This window comes from Neofelis nebulosa, chromosome 2, assembly GCF_028018385.1.
Source record: "Neofelis nebulosa isolate mNeoNeb1 chromosome 2, mNeoNeb1.pri, whole genome shotgun sequence".
Lineage (NCBI taxonomy): Eukaryota > Metazoa > Chordata > Mammalia > Carnivora > Felidae > Neofelis > Neofelis nebulosa.
In genome coordinates, this window is record NC_080783.1 from 192651925 (window position 1) to 192675396 (window position 23472).

At 45.3% G+C, this 23472-nt stretch overlaps 1 long non-coding RNA gene across 1 annotated transcript; it reads right to left on the minus strand.

Annotated features, from left to right (window-relative positions):
* Positions 1 to 2004: 2004 nt before the first annotated feature.
* Positions 2005 to 10686, minus strand: LOC131504984 (uncharacterized). Its single transcript, XR_009258226.1, has 3 exons — positions 10237 to 10686; positions 2279 to 3043; positions 2005 to 2110 (listed from the first exon to the last, which is right to left on the minus strand). It is a non-coding gene; the product is annotated as an uncharacterized LOC131504984 (long non-coding RNA).
* Positions 10687 to 23472: the final 12786 nt, after the last annotated feature.

Sequence of the window (23472 nt, forward strand, 5' to 3'; positions counted from 1 at the left end):
GGGAAATCAGAAAGCTTGTGTTTAAAGGCAGTGGTTGGAGAAAAATAAAGCTATTTCCTATTTATATGCCATCAGTTTCAGACTGTTCAATATGCAGTTTTCCTAACTAATTCTCTGATTCAATTTGTTATCATATTTAGTTTGGTTTAATGTCGGAAATGAAAAGGTGGAATGTACTGTATTCACCCCTCAAGCTGGGCAAATACTGTCTTGAAGGTGCAAACCACATTCCTTGGCCCCAGTCAACCTTCTCTGGCTCCCCAGAGAGCTAGGGGCTTGCTTTTTCTCCCACAGTCCCTCATGTGCTGCCCACCATCCCAGGCTTCCCCTGCTGGATTGGATTTTTGCTTTGGTCTGTCCTTTAGACACTGTGCTCCCCAAGAACATAGGCTGTATGTCTAATGTTTGCTCTAGAACAGCTCTGAGCACGTACAACTGAGGAACGTTTCTGGCTCTGATCTTACCTCACTGCCCAGTCCAGAGTTGGGGGTCTCAGTTTTCTCATCCATAAAATGGCACATTGGACTGGATGATTTTAAGGGCCCTTCTAGGTCCAGAAGCCTTGGACCAACAGCATGGGGTTGTCTGTTTATTCTCCCCCTGGGAAATATTCTGACAACCACCTGTTGAGTATTCATTGCTGGATTCCTCTGAAAGAAAGGTCTGAAATGGGCAGTAGGGACAATTCACCTCTGTGCTGACCACATAGCGTGCAATCTGTTTTGCCTCATGTGGCAGGATGTACATGGGGTCACTGCAGCAGGACTGACAGATTGGGAAGGGCCAGAAGGGAGTAGCCACCATTTCTCCTCCCCAGTCTGCAGGTCGAAGGAGGCAGGTGGCCTCTAATCTGAGTTTCACTGGGACCACACTCCTTGGGAGAGAGAGGACAAATAAGCTGGATCCCAGTCCAGGTGGCTTTGTGATAGGAGACAGGACTATGTACATGGCTGAAAACCGGGAAACAAGGTCAAGGTCTGACTCACACGACAGGGCCGCTGCTGAGTCCTGGGTATTGGCTAGAGTTTCTTAAGTTTCTGCTGCCTGGCCTCAGGATTAGTCCTCGTGTTGGGAGGCAGGGATGCTGAGGGCACAGATGAGGATTCCCACGGCCTTGAAAGCACATGGGACACGTGACAGCCCCCAACTCACTTCTCAGATTTCCCTATTGCTCTGTCTGTTATTTGTACTTGTAAAGGGTTGAGCACTGTGATTTGCACATAACTGTCCACAAAAGCACAGAGCTCATGCAAGGGGAGCGGGTGGGGTTGTGGTAAGCATTGGATTTGGGTTTTTTCCAGGAGGTCGGGGGTACTCTGGAGTGCTTAGCTGGGCTGAGAAAGCCTCCTGAAGTTGGGGAAGGACCACAGAGAGGATTCTGTGGGCCTCAAAGCTGTGTCATTCTGACATCTCTCACACACACACACACACACACACACACACACACACGCCCTCTGTCTTTTCAAAAGACACATGCCAAGCTCTGGAACTTATATAATTAGCATAGTCACGGCAGCTGATTACTTCAGACTGCAAGGGCCTCTTATCCCTCCGTCGCTTCACATTCGGTCAGAATATTTACCACCAACATCATCCCCAAGGGCCTCAGCTTCTTGGGGGAAATTTCAGCACAGAGGGATGCGAGAGAGGTCTCTGCCTGCGAGGATGTCTAGGCGGGAGAGGCAAGGGAGAAAGAACAGAAGTGCCATTTCTGACCCCAGTCATCTCCTTGGGGGCTGTGTGTCTCGCATGAAGTGTGACTTTGCAGAGAAATTCAAACCCCAGCCGGTGGGACGCCTGGCTGGCCCTAGGCCTTCCCACGCAGTGATGACTCAGGCGGCTGGCCCCACTGGCGGCAGATTTTCATGGCTTGCTGAAAGAAAGCTGTGCTTCCTGGTCTGATTTCTTTTGGGTCTAAGCTAAGTCCCCTTAGGAATGCACCAGTGATTTTTTTTTTAAGTTTATTTATTTATATTGAGAGAGAGACAGAGAGCAAGCAGGGGAAGGGCAGAGAGAGAGAGACAGACAGACAGAGAATCCCAAGCAGATTCTGCACTGTCAGCATGGAGCCCAACGTGGGGCTCAAACCCACAAACCATGAGATCGTGACCTGGGCAGAAATCAAGAATCAGACAATTAACCGAAGAGGCACCCAGGCACCAGTGATCGTAATTTAGGTCTCCTCGAGGTGTCTTGGGTATACTGGCTTATCCCATTAACAGAAGGTGACTGTTTCAGCAGGAGAAACAAAAAACAAAAAACAAACAAAAAAACTTACCACAGTGCCTAGCTTGGGCCAGCATGTTGGAGAAATGTTTTAGCTTCCAATGAAAGGAGTCTCTGAAGCATCTTACTTCTTTTGGAGTTTTAATGATAAAATCAAGCAAATTTATGGAGAAAAATAAACACGAAAGTTGGTTTTATTTATGGCTCGTTTTGGTTGCAAGGAATAACCTTTATCAAACCATCGCAAACACAGGGAGAAGTTTGGGAGAAAACTTACATTGGGATATTTGAATTCAAAAGTGGGGTTCTCGCAGGGGCCCGTGTGCTGGTCGTCAGTCTCCCTGTGGTCGGAGCAGGAAGGAGTTGTGAGATGAAGGTGTCTCTGGGGGCCTTGGAGACAGCTGTCCCCAGGCCTTCCCCACCTTATTACTGTGGCCCAGTGTTGGGGGATGAATTGTGCCCCCCCAAAGATATGTTGAAGTTCTAACCCCTGGTACCTGTGAAGGTTCCCCTACTTATAAGTAGTCTTTGCTGATGTAATCAAGGAACATGAGGTCACGCTGGATTTGGGTGGGCCCTACATTCAATCACTGGTGTCCCCATAAAAAATGTCACAGAGATACACAGGACACTTGGAGGGAAGATGGCCATGTGAGGATAGAGGCAGAAACTGGAGTAATGCAGTCGGGGGCCAAAGAATGTTAAGGATCACCAGCCAGCACCAGCAGCTAGGAGGCTAGGCTGGCTTCTTCTGTCCAGCCTTCTAAGGGAGCATGACTCTGCTGACATCTTCATTTCTGACTTCCAGTCTCTGCACCTGTGAGAGAATAAGTTTCCATTGTTTTTTTTTTGTTTTTTTTTTTTTTTAATTTTTTTATTTTTTATTTTTGGGACAGAGAGAGACAGAGCACGAACGGGGGAGGGGCAGAGAGAGAGGGAGACACAGAATCGGAAACAGGCTCCTGGCTCCGAGCCATCAGCCCAGAGCCTGACGCGGGGCTCGAACTCACGGACCGCGAGATCGTGACCTGGCTGAAGTCGGACGCTTAACCGACTGCGCCACCCAGGCGCCCCAAGTTTCCATTGTTTTAAGTACCAGTTTGTGGTACTTTGCTAGAGCTGTCCTAGGAAGTGGATACACCCAGCTACCCGCCACGACCCTGCTAGCAACTGGCTTCCTCCTTGTTTCCCTTTCAGGTTCCTGATAAAAAAGGAATCTGGCCTCGGTCATCGTTTGTGGCTGTCCTGGGCCAGTCAGCTGTCCCTGGATGTGTTGGGGTCATGTGGAACAGGGCAGGACTCCTTCAGCTCAAAAGACCAGAGGGGCCCCCCGGGTGGCTCAGTTGGTTAAGCGTCTGACTTTGGCTCAGCTCATGATCTCATGGTTCATGGGTTCTAGCCCTGCGTTGGGCTCTGTGCTGACAGCTCAGAGCCTGGAGCCTGCTTCGCATTCTGTGCCTCCTTCTCTCTCTGCCCCTCCCCTGCTCGCGCTCTGTCTCTCTCTCTCTCTCTAAAAAAAATAAATGTAAAAAAAAAAAAAAAAAAAAAAAAAAAAAAGACCGAAGAGGTCAAACCTCCTAAGCATGTCCTGCGTCCCCAGGTATCTGGCTACGAAGCCCTTCTGACCTTGGGCAGGATCGAGAAGGGGGGGTTTCTATGGAGCTGTGATCAGCCCCCCGAGGTCTTTCACAGTCTCCCCCTTTGCCTTTCCACGTACCATCTACTTCCTACTTTTCATTGCTAATGGCTTGGGAGAAAATTAGCCTTTTTTAACGGCATTTCTGTGAAAAAATACAGAGACTTGTGTCCTAAATTCAGATTCCTGGGTCCTGGGTTTAAAGCTAGATTTTGGTACCTACCAGCTACATGACCATGGCACTGGACAGACCTTTCCACTTTGCCAAGCTTTGATATCCATCCTATGAAACGGAGTCGATGTCACTGTCCTGCTTAGAATTCAATCAAGTAAGAAAATAGACGCGAACATCCTTTGATCGTGTTGAAACCCCAGCCCCACAAGGAGCCCTGGAGGGGAGAAGCAGCCCCCCAGTTTCAGGTGGGCCTCCGTGCAGTCGCTGGGATGTGCAGATGCAGGGACAGGCTCAGCGCTGGGGTGCCTGCTGGCCGCCCGCTTTTCCTTTGTCTTTTTTGATAATGCTAATTTGGTTACTCTTAGTAACAGCTATTCTCCATTACTATTACTCATTCCAGGCTCTGAATCATTCTGATGGATACAACTTGACATCAACCAATTTGCCTAATTCATCACCTTTGCATTTCTTTAACAGTAAAGACAAAGTAGGAAGGTTTTCCAAGTGGCTTTGCAATTCTTTTCTCCGAGGGGCTGCTGGGTGGAGAAGTCAGCTGGCCATTCACTGTGTGGGCTCGATTAAGCTCAGGGTGACCAGAGCTTTGCCTTATCCTTGACTCTGCGGCCTCCAGGGCTGGCTGCCCAGCGGTCATTCGGTTGCTGTCTGTGATTAAGCCCAGCACAGCTGGGGCTGACAGTGCAACCAGCTCGTGCACTGGCTTGAGCTTATCCGTGGCCTAAAGGTCAGAACAGTTCTTCCTCAGCTGTCATGATTCTCCCTTCCCCCGGATCTGGAAGGTCCGAGGTGGACTCACCCTTTCAAGTCCAGCCCTGCCACTGTCCCAGGGCGGAAGAAATCTCCCACCCGAGACTCTCTTACCCCTTGTCCTCTCCTTCCTTAGGACCCTCAATGCTTTCTTTCACGTTACAAAAGAGAAATGCTCACTCTCATAAGTCAAACAAGACAGAAACATGTAAAGGAAAAAGTTAATATTTTTTGCGTTCTCCTCTCCTGTTTTCCCCTCACCCTTGCATCCCCTTGGGTAATGCTTTGTTTTGTCTGCACCTTCCAGTGCCTTCCGGTATGTGCTCGTGCTAACATATTCATTCATATACTCACACACATAAAGGGTTTTTCTTCTCTTTTTTAAGTGGGATCATACTGGGGCGCCTGGGTGGCTCAGTCAGTTAAGCGTCATACTTTGGCTCAGGTCATGATCTCACAGCTTGTGAGTTCGAGCCCCACGTCAGGCTCTGTGCTGACAGCTCGGAGCCTGGAGCCTGCTTCTGATTCTGTGTCTCCTTCTCTCTCTGCCTCTCCCCCACTCATGCTCTATCTCAAGAATAAATAAACATTAGGGGCGCCTGGGTGGCGCAGTCGGTTAAGCGTCCGACTTCAGCCAGGTCACGATCTCGCGGTCCGTGAGTTAGAGCCCCGCGTCAGGCTCTGGGCTGATGGCTCGGAGCCTGGAGCCTGTTTCCGATTCTGTGTCTCCCTCTCTCTCTGCCCCTCCCCCGTTCATTCCCTCTCTCACTGTCTCTCTCTCAAAAATAAATAAACTTCTTTTCTTTTATCTTCTATTAAAACAGAGCACCTCGGGGCGCCTGGGTGGCTCAGTCGGTTAAGCGTCCGACTTCGGCTCAGGTCATGATCTCACGGTCTGTGAGTTCGAGCCCTGCGTTGGGCTCTGTGCTGACAGCTCAGAGCCTGGAGCCTGTTTCCGATTCTGTGTCTCCCTCTCTCTCTGCCCCTCCCCCGTTCATGCTCTGTCTCTCTCTGTCCCAAAAATAAATAAAAAACGTTGAAGAATAAATAAACATTAAAAAAAAAAACTTTAAAAAAATAAATGGGATCATACTATGTATATACACAATTACCTTTTTTAAAAACTTAATATATTATGAGCATTCCTTCATGTCAATTCACATATATTTAGTTCATCCTATGGCTTCATAATGTTCGATATGTTTATTCAACCCTTGATGTTTTCTGGTCTTCAATCTATATATACATATATGTATATATATGTATGTATATTTTACAATGGTGCTTATGTTTCTGTGGAAAGGGTCACAAACATGGTTTCTTGGTCAAAAGATATGACATGTTTAATTCCATTTTTTTTTAAGTTTCTTTATTTTGAGAGAGAGAGCACTCATGCGCATGCACAGTGGGGGACGGGCAGAGAGAGAGAGAGAGAGAGAGAGAGAGAGGGAGGGAGAGAGAGAATTCCAAGCAGGCTCCCTGCTGTCAGTGCAGAGCCCAATGTGGGATTCAAACTCACAAACTGCAAGATCATGACCTGAGCCAAAGTCAAGAGTTGGACACTTAACCAACCGAGCCATCCAGGTGCCCCAACGTGTTTAATTCTTATAGTTTCTACCAGATAGGAGGTGGTGATTGGCTCATCTGTGAAGTAAGGGTGTGCCTGTGTCCTCATACACCCACCAGGCTTTAGATGTTACATGCAAAGATTTTATGTTTGCCTATCTTCTGGGTGACAAATGGCATGTTATCATTTTCACTCGCATTTTCCTAAATACCTAGTGAGTTTGAACATCTTTTTATATTTATTGGCCATTTGCATTTCTTTTTCTGTGAACTCCTTGTTCAAATCTTTTGCTCATTTTTTATTGTATCTTTTAACACTTAATGCCTGATAGTATAGTTATTTTTGTACTTGTCCGACATTCCCCCATTCTAATAGCTAACATTTGTATAGCACCTAAAGTACTTTCCACATACATTAGCTCATTATGTCCTCACTGTGATTTTGCGAGGAATGTATTATTATCCTTAGTTTCAGGACACTAAAGCTTGGAGATCCGTTCAAGAGTTGTGCTATGGATAGCAGAGCTAAGACTCCAACAACCCCCCCCCCCCACAGCACTGTGCAAAGAATCATGGTGACTTTTTGTCCCATATAACGCCTCCACCGACCTTATACCAGGGGATACTTGCAGAATGGGTAAAGAGACATATAGTGGATGGAAGAGGGAGGGACTGATGGATAGACGGACAGACAGAAGCTTGGCTCTGCTGCCTGATTCAATGCTTCCTCCCAGGATCTGTCTTCCAGATTTCTGCTAAAAAATGTCCTTTTTTGTAAAAAAAAAAATATTTATTTATTTATTTAGAGAAAGAGAATGGTAGAGGGAGAGAGAAAGAATCTTAAGGAGGCTCTACACCCAGCATGGAGCCAACATGGCACTCTACTTGAGGATGACCACACAACCCTGAGATCATGACCTGAGCCAAAATCAAGAGTCAGGTGCTTAACTGACTGAGCCACCCAGGCACCCCTAAAGATCGCCCCTCTTGGGGTGTCAGGGTGGCTCAGTGGGTTAAGCTTCTGACTCTTGACTTTGGCTCAGGCCATGATCTCACAGTCATGGGATTGAACCCTGTGTTGGGCTCTCCACTGAGCGTGGAGCTTGCTTGGGATTCTCTCTGTCCGTCTCTGCCCCTCCCCCCTCAAAATAAATAATAAACATTAAAAATCATAACAACAAAAAATAAAACAACAAATGTCCTTCCTGTTCTTCATTACCATGGCCAGTGGTCTTCCACGGGTGTCCGACCTCGCTATGTTTCTTGACTTCTCCGCATGTAGTGAGGAATTCCTGGCCCACACGTGCAAAACAACCCCTGGCCTCAGGTAGACAACATTTAAAGAGTGCCAAACAACGGGAAGATATAAAACAGCAGTTCTCCGCTGGAGGTGACAGGGCCACCCTCCGGACATTTGGCAACATCTGGAGACAGTTTTGGTGTCACAGCTGGGGCAGGAGATGCTACTGGCATCCGGTGGCTTGAAACCAGGGATGCTGCTAAGCATCTTACAATGCACAGGATGGTGCCCACAACAAAGAATTATGAGGCCCAAAAAGGTCAAGGGTGCCACTCTAGAAGAGCGCTGGCTTAAAGTCACAGCAAGCCCGCCAGTAGCAGTGTGATGAAACAGGAGACAAAACAAGTCAGGGGGTTGGTTTTGAGTGTAAGGGTGACTATATATGAGCTGTGTGCTCTTGGGCAGGTCACTTAGCCTCTCCAAACCTCAGCTTTCTCCAGTGTCAAATGGGGATGGTCTTACCTCCCTTGAGAAGCTTCTGGGAAGATGTAGCAGAATGGTGTGTGTGAAAAGGTGGTGGGTAACATGGGAAATGGCCATTGTCATAGGAAGCTTTGGGGAAAGTCTCTTATGTATCCAGGTGTGAGTTTTTTGAGGGAGCTTGGCTTGGACTCTTTTGGTTTCTGGGCAGACTGTACATAGGGTCTTTGGATGAGAAAGTGCAGGTGTTTGTGGTTTGGAGTCCAAAAGACTAGCTGAATGCTAATATCCCAGTGTCCTTGTTTGCTCCTCTGGAAACTTTGCGGGTGGACAGCTAATCAATGGGGGGAAATGATGACTCCTGCATTGTGCACATGCCGACTGGCAGCCTGTAGCTGAGACCCGGGCCTCGGGAACATGATTTTACTCTTGAAGGAAGGCTGTGCAGGGAACCATGGTGGAATTCCTAATACTGGATCTGGTTGGCTGGGGATCAAGGTCTGATCCATTCAGGACATCAAACAAAGCAGCAAAGGGAGAAAGGAGAAATGAGTCACAGCGTCAAAATCAGGGCCTGGAAAAATCAGGAAAAACTAAAAGGGAGAAAGAAGGGAAAGTGGGAGGAGGTCTTGAGGAATTTTGGAACCTGGGAGGGGATGCTTTGAAAGTCATTCTATATTCTCAGGCTTGGGCTAGGCAAATGATTTTTCTAATCAGACCCACACGGTTCTAGCTAAGACCTCACCTTCCACTCTCTGACCACATTTGCTGACTGAGGCTTTAGTTTCTGCTCTGTCCCGAGCCAGTCCCTCTCCTCCCTGTTCTCGTTTCCCCATACCTGGACTTCCAACCTTTCCTTTAATCTCTTTGCTCAGACTAGCATCCCATCCACCATCTTGACACCATCCAACATCTACCATGTTGACTTTGGTAGGGAAAGAGGAAGCGAGAGAGCCTCGGGGAGGGGCTGGACTCTTTTGGCCCCAGGAAATCAGATTCCTCAGCGTGCCGCCCATTTATTCTGCCCCAAGGAGCGGAAGGGTAGTCCTTTCCTTAATATTCCTGGGCTAGAACCAGTCTGCCTATGCACAAATACACATGTTCTGTGTTGAGTCATAAATAGTGGTTCACAAGCATCTTTTACAGTTTATGGAATTCACAGCATGGATACGATGCACATTCTCTGCCCAGGGTTCGGGCCCCAAGCCAGGCTCTGTGTCTTCCCAGCATGAGTGGCCCAAATCCATTGGCCTTCTTGTCTTTCTGGAACTCTTGGGCTGGGGTTGCCCTCCTCTCAGTAAGAAGCTTCTGTGAGGGTGGAGGAGAGGAGCGATAAAGTCACGGATGTCAGGATAGCTTGTAAGGTGATTCAGACCCTAGTTCTGGGAAGGAGGAACCCGGGGAAATTTCGTTATCAGTGTTTCTCGCTCGACATAGTAGCAGGCGGGGTGGAGAGGACACAGACCGCCTGTCTCCCCATGTGGGGACCAGCCCCTCGGGGGAGCGGACTGCAGGCTGCCTCCAGCCAGGCCGGGTGGGGCGGGGACTGCGGGGGCTGGTGTGGCAGCTGTGGGCTGCACCGAGGCCTGTCAGGGAGGAATGATTAATGAACAGCCGCACCAGCTGAGGCTAACCTTTGGAGAGCCGAGCAGGACATCTGCAGAACTGTCAGCGCTCTGACAAGGACAGAGCTGAACAACCAATTATGCCGCCATCACTAAGGTGGGCTGTCACTTTAATCCCAGCCATTCACTTAGGCAAGGACAGGGAAATTTCTCCTCTGCAGAGGCGTGTGCCTTGACCACCTTAACCATTTCAGGACAGGGCAGGGACCCTCACTGGGCACTGCTGGCTCGAAGCCTCCTGACAAGGCTTCCCACTTCTGGGCTTTCCCGGTTTCCAGGGTCTCTCTCTCGTACCGGCCATTGGAGCAGAGTTCCAAAACCACACACATGCCTCCCATTTCATTCCGCTGCCCCTATGGCCTGAAGGATAAAGTCTGAATTCCTTAAGTTGCCATCAAAGCTTTCCTTCCCATGGGTTTACTCAATCATTTATCCGGTGAACAGCTACCTATTGAGGATTTGCTACATAGTAGGCTGTCTGCTATCTGGTGAGCACAGTAATTAAATATGAGAGAATTCTTACCTTTAGAAGCTGGTGATCACAGAGTAGAGGCAGATAAGTTAGTCCCTGAGTGGAGAGGATCTCTCGGAGAGGTAGTAATGGAAAGCTGTGGGAAGGCAGAGGAGGAGCCCTATAGTCAGATCCGTGGCGCAGGGGCAGGGATAATCCCGGGCTTCGTCTAAAGCACTGAGCACACATTAAGTGGGGAAGGGAAAAGCAGGTACAAAGACATGAAGGTGAAAAATTCATGAATTCCAGCATCCCATGTGTCTAGAATGCCAAGTACGGGAGAAGTGGCCAAGAAGTCCGGAAAAGTGGGGACCAAGTGGTGAAGGGCTTTGAATGCCAAGATAACATGCTTTGGGTTTTACCCGGCTCCTTAGAGGGGAGTAGGTTTGGGCACCACCCTCCTACTTACATATTTGATGTTCTCTGTCACTCTGTCTTGCCACACATATCCTGGATTCCAGCTGCACTGGACTTTCTGTTGTTCTCTGACCTTGCCATATTTTCACACCTCCGTGGTTTTGCTCTTGCTTTTTCACTCTGAAATGTCCTTCTCCCGTTCCTTTTTTTTTTAACTTTTTTTTTTTTTTTTACATTTTATTTATTTTTGATAGAGAGACAGAGCACAAGCAGGGGAGGGGCAGAGAGAGACGGAGACCCAGAATCCAAAGCAGGCTCCAGGCTCCGAGCTGTCAGCACAGAGCTTGACATGGGGCTCGAACCCACAAACCATGAGATCATGACCCCAGCCGAAGTTGGACGCTCAACCGACTGAGCCACCCAGGCGCCCCTGTCCTTCTCCCATTCTTTGCTATAAAGCTAGGAATCATGGGTTAGCTGCTAAAAAGAGAGGCACCAAGTAAGAGAGGCTTAAGCAAGATGGGGGATGCTATTTATTTTTTTCCTGTAACACAAAGTCTCATGATAAGTAATTCAGGGCCAGTGGTAGCACACCAGCATCATCAAGGACCCAGTCTCCCTCTATTCTTCTGTTCCATCATCCTTAGTGTGGTTTCCATCTTCAGGAAACAAGAAGGAGAAGGGGAGGCAAAGGCAAAAAGAATGTAGTTTTCAACTAAGCCAACCACTTTGAGTTTTTCTAGAAGCTTTGCCTGAAACTTGTGATTTTATTTCGTTGGTCACTCCATCTGCAAACGGAAGTGGGAAATGTGGCAGGTTTTTTTTTATGGAGTTCATTCTGTCCCCCAACAAAATCAGGGTTCTGTTAAGAAGGAAGAGACAGAGAATGAGTCATAGGAGACTAATCTCTGCCACAAGGGCTGAGCAAAAGGCACTGTACCTGTGCCACAAAAGAGTCAGATATGAAAGAAATTAAGGGTTCAAAGATGGAGAAGTCATGGCACGAAAAGTAAAAGGCCTAGGAGAGAACAATGAAATGAGAATAATACGGGTAAATCAAAACAATTGTTAAAGCCTAGGTATCCTCCAGATTTCTAACATTTGTCTTGGAAAAAAAAGTTTTGTGTGATATAAAAGGAGAATAATATGATACAGTAATCTACCACTAAAGCTCAAGTTTGAAAGAAAAAAAAGATGCAGCATGAAGTTGAAAGAAGAGAGCAAAAGTATGCTTAACTATCCATCTTAAATAAAAAGATCTCAAAGGATTCCAATCCACACTTGATTCTGATAATTAAAAGAATGTAAATTAGGAATTATTTTTGAGAAATGTCAAGGTTATAAATAGTGGGATTGGCACCAACATTTATCCTCTAATACATTAGAGAAATAAATGCAAAGAAAATAGAATTCATCTACCAATAGACAGGTAAAAAAGTAAACAAGAGAGTTACTATAAGAAATGACAAGAAAAAACAAAACAGCTGGTTATAACAATGTGTAGAAATGCATCAAACTCCCCTATTAAATACAAAGACTTTCAGATTTTACAAAAATAAAATTCAACTATATTCTACTTATAATCAACTGAAACAAAGTTGGGAAAAATAGATTTTTTAAAAAGGGATGGGCAAATGCTTCAGGCAAACAGAAAAGAAATCAAGGACCACAGCATTAGCTGGGCAAAGTTTCATCCAAAGCAATAAAGACACACACAAAAAAAGAGTCTTGTTTCCTGTAGAGGGAATCCCAGCCTTAGCCTGAGTAGGACTCAGAAATCTCTGAGCATTTCTTTTGAGATGTGAACTGAGGCTGAGGGTCTCCCGGGAAAGAATTCAAGCTATGTCCACTGCAGTGGTTGAGATATGGCTAGGCGTGTCTTAGGAGATGACAGGCCTTACTGTGCCAAAAGTCTTTTTGCCTGAGATTCTAGGTGGCTCATCATTTGGGATAAAGAAGCCAAGTACAAAGAGTGTGACGTGGGAAGGAAATCATAGTCACCAGAAAGTTGAAGCACTTCTTAGGACAGTGTGTTATCTATTATCAGGATTCACCTTTTGGTCCATTCTCTGTTATTTTTCTAACCTAAGTCTTGTGGAAAGCATGGAAACTACAATTAAAGACTTAAATGAATTCTTTCCTCAAACCATAGTCGAAGGGGAAAAAAGTCAACAGGGTGACCTTGAGATCTTATAACAGAGTATAATGTAAAATGTGGAAAGGGCTATTCATTCACATCAACTTTGCACTTAATACCATACAATTTGGTGTTTTGGAAGTATTACTCTGGGAGCAGTATGGAGTAAGTCTGGAGAGAGACCAGGCACTAAGAAGATGTTACAGTAATCTAAGAGAGAAATGCGATTTGGCATCTAAAGGGCCTTAGCATATTGTCACTGGTGCACAAGGTAAAATAGGGGTGCGTGACAAATAATGCATGATTGTATCCCATACATGCCCAGAAGAGGGGCAGTGGAACTTCCACTTACAGTCGTAATGGAGCAACCAGGATCAGACTTCCCTCCCACTGTAAAGGGATCTAGATGAAGGATATGAAATAGCTCTTTCGAAGCATTGGATAATGCTAGTGTGGTGCTGTGATGCTTTAGAGAAGGGGAACAAACAAGATAAGCTCTACAGTTATTCCAGATTTCTGTCTGGATGTGTCTTAGAGATCATGGTCCCAAGAGAAGCTAGAAGCTTTCTAGAAAAAGAAAAACAAATTAAACCTAAGATAAGCAGAAGTAGGGAAACTAAAGAGTGGAGCTCAATAAAATGGAAAATAAGCAATAGAGAAAATCACTGACACCAAGAGATGGTTATTTCAAAAGTTCAGCAAAATTGACAAATCATTATCTGGCCTAAATCAAGAATAAAAGAGGAAGGACACAAATGATCAATATCATGAAAGAAAGAAGACATCCCTACAGATCCTACAGACATTAAGGGAGGAGAAGATATGGCAACAATGTTACACCAATACATTCAACAGCTTAGATGAAATGGACACAAATTGAAACTGACTGAATTAAAAATAGAAAATCTCTTTGTTCCATATATTTATACAAGAAATAGAACTCATAATTTCAAAATCTTTCCACAAAGAAACCTCCAGGCCTGGATGGCTTCAATGATGGATTTTACCAAATGCAATCCTCCACAAACTAAAAAAAAAAAAAAAAAATAGAGGCAGGGGGAGCACCTCCCAACTCATTTTATAAGATGAGCAATCTCCTGATACCAAAAACAGACAAAGGCATTATAAGAAAAGTCTTTATAGACATTTATAGACAAGAAAAGGCATTATAGATCCTAGACTAATATCATTCATGAACCTAAAAGAAGGGCAGAGGTACCACGTAGCCATCGCAGTCCTCAATAGAATTCTGATAGGAGATTATGGCCCGAGAAGATACGGAGCTTGTAAGTGGCTGCCTCGTGGTGCAGAGGCAACATTCTGTGAGAGACAACTTGTTAATGAGCAAATGTGAACCCTTGTCACCCAAGGACTCCTAAATATAACAGAAAGAGATTAAGAAAGTCTGTAGATCCTACATGTGGGTGGGAGCAAGAGCTGGTGAAATTATGGTGTCATTTTTTTTCCCACGTGGTAGTAAGAGCTGGAAAACTTGCATTTTACTGACAGAATGTACACTTTACCATGAAAGTATAATTTCAAGAACTCTTAGGCACAAGATAACTTTGCATCCAAAAATATAGAGCAAAAAGCTTTTAGAAATATAAGAATAAATAACCATAAATGCAACCATACTGAGAGGTTTTACTATTCCTCCTTGTATTTATTTTTATTCATAACTTGGTGAATCTTTTTGATCTATATATTCAGCTTTGATTTTGGCTCAGAAAGCTTTGCCTTTTATTCTTCTTTTCATTTTTAAAAAATTACGTCTTTGATTATTGCTTCTGTTTTAGATATTCTATATACATCTTTGGAAATATCTTTGATTTTTCAATTTAGTTTTCTTTTTCCTTTTTGTCCTCCATGTGACTTTTTCACCCATTGCTTTATCCTTGGCTTTTTATTTAGGAGTTTTATAGCTCTACTCCCAAGTCTCTCACATTAGCAACTCTTTTAAAATACTATTTTATTATTGTTACTGTTACCCTTGTTATATTATCAGTTCTATTCTATAAACCTTTGTAATCTGCCTTTCCCTTGAGCCAGAGACATGGGCGCAATCTCTAATTCTATCCTCTCTCTTCCCCTCCTATTTTCAATGCCTCATCAAGCCCTATAGCTTCAACCTTCAAAAGGTGTCTTGGAACCACCTTACCTCTATTCTCCCAGCTACTCCCTTTGTTTGGTTCCTCATCATTTCTTTTCAGGGTTATAACAAAAGCCTTCGAGCTGATCTCCTGGATGCCAGCATTTTAGGACAATAGCCTGATTCCTTAGCTAAGCTAAGAAACTCCTTATAATTTCACCCTTGTCTCCCTCACAAGATGCATCTCTCCTATTCCTCTTCTTGGATGCTCCAGTAATTAGCATTCCTGACCAGCCAGGCTTCCTCTCCTTGTGATTTTGCATGTGCTGCCTGGACGTTACTGCCTATACCCCTTGGCAAGCTCTAATTCATTCCTCAAGATTCAGCTCAAACATCGCATACTCTGGGGAGGCTTCTCTCACACCTGCTACCTCTCCCTAGTCTGTGTTAGGTGGGGTCCTCCAGACCCCACATTCTCCTTCAACACAGCACATACCACATGATACTGCAGTCCACTCTTTATTTGTCCATCTCTTCTACCCCCAAATAGTGAGCTCCTTTGGAATAGGAATTATCTTATTCATCTTTATTTCCCTAGCACCTCACGCAAGGCTAGTATGAAGAGTTTTTACTTAATGAAAAACTTAGAGTGATGATCCTAACACCAAGTCCTGGACGAACAGCTCTCATGTTCACCCTTTGCTTAATGCTGCTTTAACCCAGCACCTAGACTCTGTGATACACACAACAGAGAGTCAGCCCCTAAACCAGCTGTGTCTCCAGATCCTGGCACAGGGTCTGGCACACAGTAGGCATTCAACAAACATTTTTCGAGCTGCAGTTGGCTGCAATATATTATTCTGTCCTAAGTCAGATCTGTGCATTGGAAAGGGGGCTGGAAGTCAGTGACGAAAGGCTATTTAACTGCATCCACACCAGTCTCCACAGGGATTGTATGGATTTTGTTTTATGTGGGGAAGTGATAGGACTACTGAATAGAAGAAACCCAGGGTTGCTCACTGGAAGGGTTGTAATGACAAAAGACCTGGTGGCTCACAAGAAAAGGCATCTACTGGACAGTATTTCTGAAGTTGGCCAAATTCAGTGTGATTTGCAGCAACATAGCAATCTCCTGCTCATTTGTGGGGGTCATTCAGCAGGTGGAAATCAGAATTAGAATGAAATCATGTTTACGAGACAAATAAATAACAGGGCGTCAGGCTCCCTTCACCCTGCTCCTCTAACAGCTGGATGCAGTGAAGGGTCTGAAAGGCAGGATGGTGGCTGGATATTGCCAGCCAGTGGTGCCCACAACCAGGAGGGTAATTGTGGGCAATCCCAGAGGAGACTCAGAAGTACACGCCGTCGGATGGTAGTGCCGCCTTATGCAGCAGTGGCTGCGTCCAGCTGGATGGGGGCCCTGCTGGGCGCCCCCCACCCCCCATGGCCATTTGAAGAAGTAATGATACGATCTCATCAATTATTGTGCGGGACAGGGAGAGAGAAACGGTAGCCAGTAAATCTCTCAGTTAGCTCCCCCAACTTTCCTAAGCCCTCCCTGCTGAAATCTCACATTGTGGAAGAAAGCCTTCACTTTCCCTTGCCTTTCAGTTCAATTTCAATTGGATGATTTTTTTTAATGAGCACTTCCTCACTCCTGGTGACTGCTGAGAGGCCAAGGATCCAGAGAGGGGTGAAACCCAGTGCCTGCGGTCATGGGGCTCTCAGCGTGCCGGGATGGTTGGGGGACAGAGACAGAGGGGCTGGGCTGGCGCAGGGTCTGACATGGGAAGAGGACTGTGCCAAAGGCAGAGCCCAGAGCTGGGATGGCCAGAGAGCTCTCCTTTTGGCAGAACAGGGCCTGGTGAGTCCCAAGGAGGTTGAAATCCCAGGGGAAGGTTATCTAAGCCAGTGAATGGCAGTAGGACATAGGGCAGCACCGAGGACAAGAACAAGGCAACCAGCAATGGTGTTAGTAGGGCTGTCTATGGGGGTGGTGAGGACAAAGCAAAGACCTAAAAATAACCCCAAATTGGCCAGGTCAGAGAGTACCCAGAGCATCCAAGGAACCAGAAGAAAAGAGTCACTCCTGCTGACTCTGGTCCCCTGGAACCTCACGAAGTGTTTCCATCTCAGGTATTAAATGCCCATCACATGGCTTCTGTCCCCAGCAGAGCAGGGAGACAGACATGCACCACTCAGGGTTGAAGCATGGTGTGAGCCACGAGCCCAGGGTGTTGCCAGGGGCAGAGGGTGAGAAGTCAGCTTCATGGAAGCAGGAGAGGCTTCATGCAAGCCATGACTTTGACTGAAAGCTCCCAGAAGGGTCAGGGCAACCCTGACCTTGACACTTGCCCCAGAGAAATCGCCCCACTAGTACCGGATGTCTGGGTGACTGACAGTTCTGTTTTATCCCTTTCCTGAAATTCCGTCTGCTCCAACTGTTCGGGGCTGGAACATTGAGATTCTGCGCAGCCGCCGGCCTATTGGAATGCACAGGAGGCAGCTAGCTGCCTGCCATCTCCCCGTCTTTCCCTGGGCTGTGTTCCCACAGAAGGCGCGAACCTTCTTTTCCGTGTCTCCTGGGTGGAACATTTGAATTCCCCTGGGAAACCCCACTAATTCAAAACCCAGTGACTCAGAATTTGTGATCATGTGACTAGGATTCAGATTAACTTATTCCCTGAACTTGATGTGAAGGGAAGACTCTTTTAATCACATAAATAGGGCAAGGTTTCATGGGTAATGATGGATTTAAAAGCTATTTTTCAAGGGTTTTAGGAGAAATCAGAGTCACAGAAGAGATCTTGGATCATTCAGCTCAATCACAGGTAGATTTGGTATCCCAGCTTCAGTAGGTATGCTTACATACATCCTGTGACGGGGAACTCACCTCTTGATGAGACACCAGATTCCATCTTAAGGCAGATTGATTCCAAAGGTCTTTCTTATACCCAAATCTGTAGGGCCCCTAATCATTGGTCATATTTCTGGCCTCTGGAGCTGCACAGAAAGGGTTTGTGCCACAAGGTTGCCCATTGGAGACTAAAGACAAGCACTCCAGGTTTTCTCTTTATTGGTCTTATGCACAGGAATTGGCCTTGAGGACTCAAGCCTCAGGGAGAGACTGGGGGCTTTCTGGGTGAGATGGTTTAGGAACAGCCCTCCCCGGGATGGGAGTGAACAGCAACTGTAAAGCCCTGGCCAGGAAAGGACTGGAAGGCAGGAGGGGTTCTAGGTCCTGAATCCTGATAGGGCCAGCTGTGCCCTGAGACCAGGCTCCTGGGGGAGGGGGAACAGCTAGACTGGGGAGCAAGGGGCTCTGGACTGAGTGCTCTGGCAGGGCGCTGAGCACAGGCAGCACAGCAGGCAGATGCACCAAGAGGCTCTCTCTCGCTCTCTCTGTCTCTCTCTCTCCCACCCTCTTCTTCCCCATTCCCGCCCTCTCCTTCCTCCCTGCTCTTTGCTGCCTCCTCCTCTCTGCAATCGCAAGCTTTGGCTGGTGTTCCCTCTCTGAGTCTCTCACCTCGTTTGGCCTGGCTCATTCTCCTCCCTTCCCATTCCTTCCATCTCACTCCCTTTCTTTCTGTTTTTGTGGTTCTCTCCCCTCTCCTGACCTCTCTGCCTCCATTACTTTCTGGGAGGCTCACCCTCTATATTCAAAGAGAATATATCATATACGCAAGACCATGCTCAGCTGAAGCTACTTCTGAGCTGGGCTTCCTTTGCCTGTTATCTTGAGTGCTTTCTGTGGGGCAGTGACTCTCCCTTGAAACACAATTCTATTCCCTTCTTCTGAGTGATGGTCTCTGCATCCATTTAGGGATAGCTGAGAACAGGTAATTTCTGCAGGCAAACAGGATACACAGATGAAAATCCAGATTCACAAATACAAAATGATTTGCTTCAGGAATTATTTAAATAGCCAGTGCATTTACAATATGATTCAATTTACAAAGATTAGCTTCACATGCAACCTCTCTGTAACATCCCTCTTATGTATGGTGAGTTCATATCTGAATCTTCACTTAAAAAAAAATCAGCAAAATGTTTGAAAGCCTGATTCCTCATTTCTTTGGCAACTGGAGGAAGTAAATCTTTCTCGAAGGCAGTATACAAAGGGGGCAAAGCACAGATTTTAAATCCTGGGTCCTCCTCTATCCTCTAGGTTTAGAAAGGCTTAATCTTTCTGAGTCTCTGTCTTCTCATCTGTAAAGTGGGGACAATATATTGACCTGTCAGGTCTGCTTTGACTTAAAAATGAGTTGACATTTCAGACTCGTGACCTTTGAAGCTGGTAGGATTACTTGAGATTTGAGAAGCAAGTGTATCCAGAGTCTTTCTGAATATTTTCTGATCATACGTAGCAAAATCATAAGATATGGAGACTGGATTTAAGAAGACCAGGGTTCTTTGCAGCAAATCCTACCAGAAGAACCATCATCAGTTTGTGGAATTAACTTCAAGAAAAACTATTGAACTAACACGTGAAGAAACCACGGGAGCACCCTGTTTTTGTTAGTGTGGCTCAGTAGGTATATTTAAAACGATCTGTTTGGAAGACTGTGTTCCTTAGAGGCAATAGTTAGGTATGAATTTATAATTTGGAAATTCTAGGCTCTGTATCAAAAGAAGGTAGTACTCAATGATTTGGCAGAGGATGCAGATTTCAACAATGAGAAGGAAAGAGAAAATCTTAAATTAATTCAACCCAAAGAAGAGGAAAAGAGAAGAGGTGAAGACGTGATTAGCCAGACAGAAATTTGTAGGATCGGAGGCATCCCCTGTGGAGAAGGGGGCTTTGGTCCAGATGCCATGGGGTTACAAGATGCTTTATCAGTTCCTTTGTGAACTAAGAAAGGGAGAGGCTGGCAACTGGGTGGCAAGAAACCGCCAGGGGGCTTCAGAGGACTACCCCCCCCCGCCCCCACCCAGAGAGAGTGTCCAGTCACCAGTGGAGGATATCATATGAGCTTTGGACACAAAATTGACTCTGAATCCAGAGCCCATGGAGGGAGTGAAGTACTCAGAAGCAAAGTATTTTACTCGGTTCCAGGACTAAATCCAGGTCAGACTGGCTTAATTTTTTTCTTGGATCTTATCTTATGTGACCTGGCAGCAATATTCAGCACAGTTGACCACCATCTTCCCCCCCTCCTTTTTTTTTTTTTTTTTTTTTTTTTTGCATACTTTTAACTTTTTATTTTGGAAATTTTCAAACCCTGTGATGAACAACCATACGTTCTTCATCTGGACCCACCATTGGTGATGTTCACTTTGATCACTCGGTTAAGGTGGAACCCTGCAGCCCGCCCCCCCCTCCCCCCCCCCCCCCCGCCACCGTAAAGGGATTTGTTTCCTTTTGTATTTAATAGATGGTCTGTGGTGAGGTACTCTGATCTGGACCCCCAGTGAAAGATTTTTAGATCCATTAACAATTTTTACCTGAATGAATTATTGCAAAATGTTGAATTTCCTACTCTATCATCCCCTCTATACTTTGTAGTTGGCATTCTACTGTGAGGAAAACTTTTTCCTCCTCTCTACCCGCCCCCCCCCACCAGTTTATTTATTTTTGGTTGCTTTTTTTGTATCTATGAATTTATTGGCTTTTTTCATTCAATGAGTTATAATCCATTACTGTTATTAATCACTTTAATGTTTAAATTATCCTTAAAGTGGCCAGTGGGAACTGTCTTAGGTTGGTGCCTGTGTCTCTTTCGACCTACTGAGAGACTGAACATACAAACAAACAATGGCCAGAACTTACATGAAAATAGAACTCTGACCCATGATCTGTAGCAACTAGTCCAGAAAGTCAATCCATTATCTCTATCTCTATAACTCAGATCCTTAAAAAGTCAGACTCTATATGTAGCAACCAACACAGGAAACCCGTCTTTATCCTCTGTAACAATCAGCCCCAAATGGCCAAGACTTGACTAATAACTGCCGGTTTCCCTAAATTTTGTCCCAATTTAGGAGCAACCAGAGAACCAAATATGCCCCCTAACCAATTACGTGAGATGCCCTGTTTCTATCTACCCCCCCTACAACTCCCCACATGCCAACAGCCATCAATCAGGGCATACGGAAGCTTCTTGACTATGAAGCTTTCCCACTCTTCCTCCTGCCTTTGAGTCTCTACCAAAATGCGGGATGGCCAAGTTTCATGCTATCGTAAGTTCTGAATAACTAGACTTTGCTTGTTCTCATTTGGGTGGTCTTTGCTTATGTCCATAGTGCCCCCCTCAGTTTGTTAGTGGAGCACCTCTTGGCTCTTTGGCACAAGAAGTTCCAGGCTCACCTTGTAGTCGCCCTGCTCCAGCCCTGCTATCAGCCACATTCCTTCTAGTGGAGACTGATATTTAGAAACCAAGATCTGGGCACTGCTTGTGCCCATTTTTCCTGGGATCACTGTGTCTTTTTAAGAACACTCTCTTCTCTAGAGGACTGTGATATTATGCTCCCCCATTTTTCCTCCTCCTTCACTCAACACGCCTTCACAGTCCCCTTTGCTTTTTTATTTCCTTTAATCAGACTCAAAGTGTGAAATCACTCCAAATGCCAATCCTAAGTCCCCTTCTCTTCTCCAGCATAAGATGATAAATTCAATTATTTAAAAAAATATATAAGGACATCTGGGTGGCTCAGTCAGTGAAGCGGCCAACTGTTGGCTTCGGCTCAGGTCATGATCTCATGGTTTGTGAGTTCAAGCCCCATGTCAGGCTCTATGCTGTCAGAGCCTGCTTGAGATTCTCTTCCTCCCTCTCTCCCTGCCCCTCCCCCATTCGTGCTTGCTTACACACACTCTCTCTCAAAATAAATAAGCCTTAAGATAAATAAATAAATAAATAAATAAATAAATAAATAGAAAAAACTATATATATATATATATATATATATATATATATATATATATATATACTAAACACCAATGTACAGTGAAAAGAACTCAGACTAGGTGACTGAAGTTCTGGGTTCAAACCCAGGTATTACACTTGCCAATTGTATGGTCTAGGGAAAGTCTCTTATTTCTTAATTCTTATTTCAAAAGCGTTATTTCTTCATGTGTAAAGAGAAATGTAATAAATAAAATACAATAGCCATCCATTAAACATTAGAGTGCCGCAAATAATGGTTGTAACACTCAAATGTGCCAAAATGTGCCCAGTCTCATGCACGTATTAAGATGCGTGTAAAGTGTCTAGAACAGTGTCCGGCATGAAGTAAGTGCCATATATGTATAACGACAATAACAACAACAACAATAATATTACAGCTGGTTTTAACTCACATTCACTCTTTCCTCTGAGTGCTAGAAAGCCAAATATTCCCAACTCAAGGTAAACCATGTCACTTCCAGATTTAAATATAGTGGACTTAAGGTCCTTTTCCTCTTCTCTCTTCTCCAGTCATCTTGGTTAGGGAGATGGAGTGGAGAGATGGTGATGTGAGTATAGTCAGATGGTGGCTGAGCTATGAGCTTTCCTCTGACTTGCTGACCCTACTGGGAGGGGGTTCCTCTCTTCTTCCCTCCTGCTCTCTGATGTCAGCTTTTAACCCAACACACACCCCACTCCATCCTATAACTAATGAGGGTTTCAGGCCATCAGAGTCACCCAGATCACTTTTCCCTCTATTCTTGCTTCCTTTGGATCTGCCAAAGGAAGGGACCATAGAAACTTCTGTGTGAGTTACTCTCACCATGCTGGAAAGCATGGTACTCTGTGATTTAGACCAAGAGCCCATTTACCTAGAAACTTCAAGCAGCCACTGCTATTCCCCCTCCCAGGTCATATTGGACCAGAGTCCCCCTAAGAATCTTGCTGACTCCTCAGGAAGCCAGGGCATCATCTCCCTCTTCTCTCAGACTCCACCCCCCCTTCTCCCTCACTCCCACCCCGTTAGTCTGACTTTTCTATCAGGCTCTTCTCATTCCAGCCGCACATCCACTCCTACAAAGGACTCAACTCAAATAGGTAGAAGGGCTTGGCCCTTCTCAGGGACCAGCCTCTAAGCTCCAGATAAACGCCCTCACGTTCTCCATCTTCTCATCTGATCTATCTATTTTGGGAAGGAAGTTGTACTTATATCACCATCTAGTCTCCCCTACTGTATGGTTCGGTGCTTAAATCTAATTTATGTTTTCTGCCATTCAAAACCAAACTTTGAGAATAAAAACAAAGTAAGCAAATAAATCTATAGTCACCTTTGTTTCTCCAAAGCTAGCTTTTAAACTGAAAACCTTCATTTTTAACACTTTCTTTCACTGTAGTTTTACAAATATCTACTTAGAGGCTCCCAAGATAAGAAATGGGACTCTGTTCTTGGCTATATTCTCCGGAGGCAGATGCATTGATGGTGGGGAAACAGTAGTGGGTACAAGAAAGCATGGAGAAATGCAATCTCAATTTCAAAATATTCCACTTTACCATAAACACAATAGCATTTTTTTTCTGAAACAATATCTAATTTTTCTGGGAGAATACCTTTGACTCCTTAGGCTGGTCAGTTAGGTCTGGTCTATATGATTCTATATCAACTAGGGTCAACCTGATCAACCTGTATCATCCTTGGTTTCCTCTGAGTCACCTTCTTGGCTCTGGTTCCCACCTAGGGGAGGGTGTAGAGGATGTCCTTAATGCTACACTTAAACAGGTCT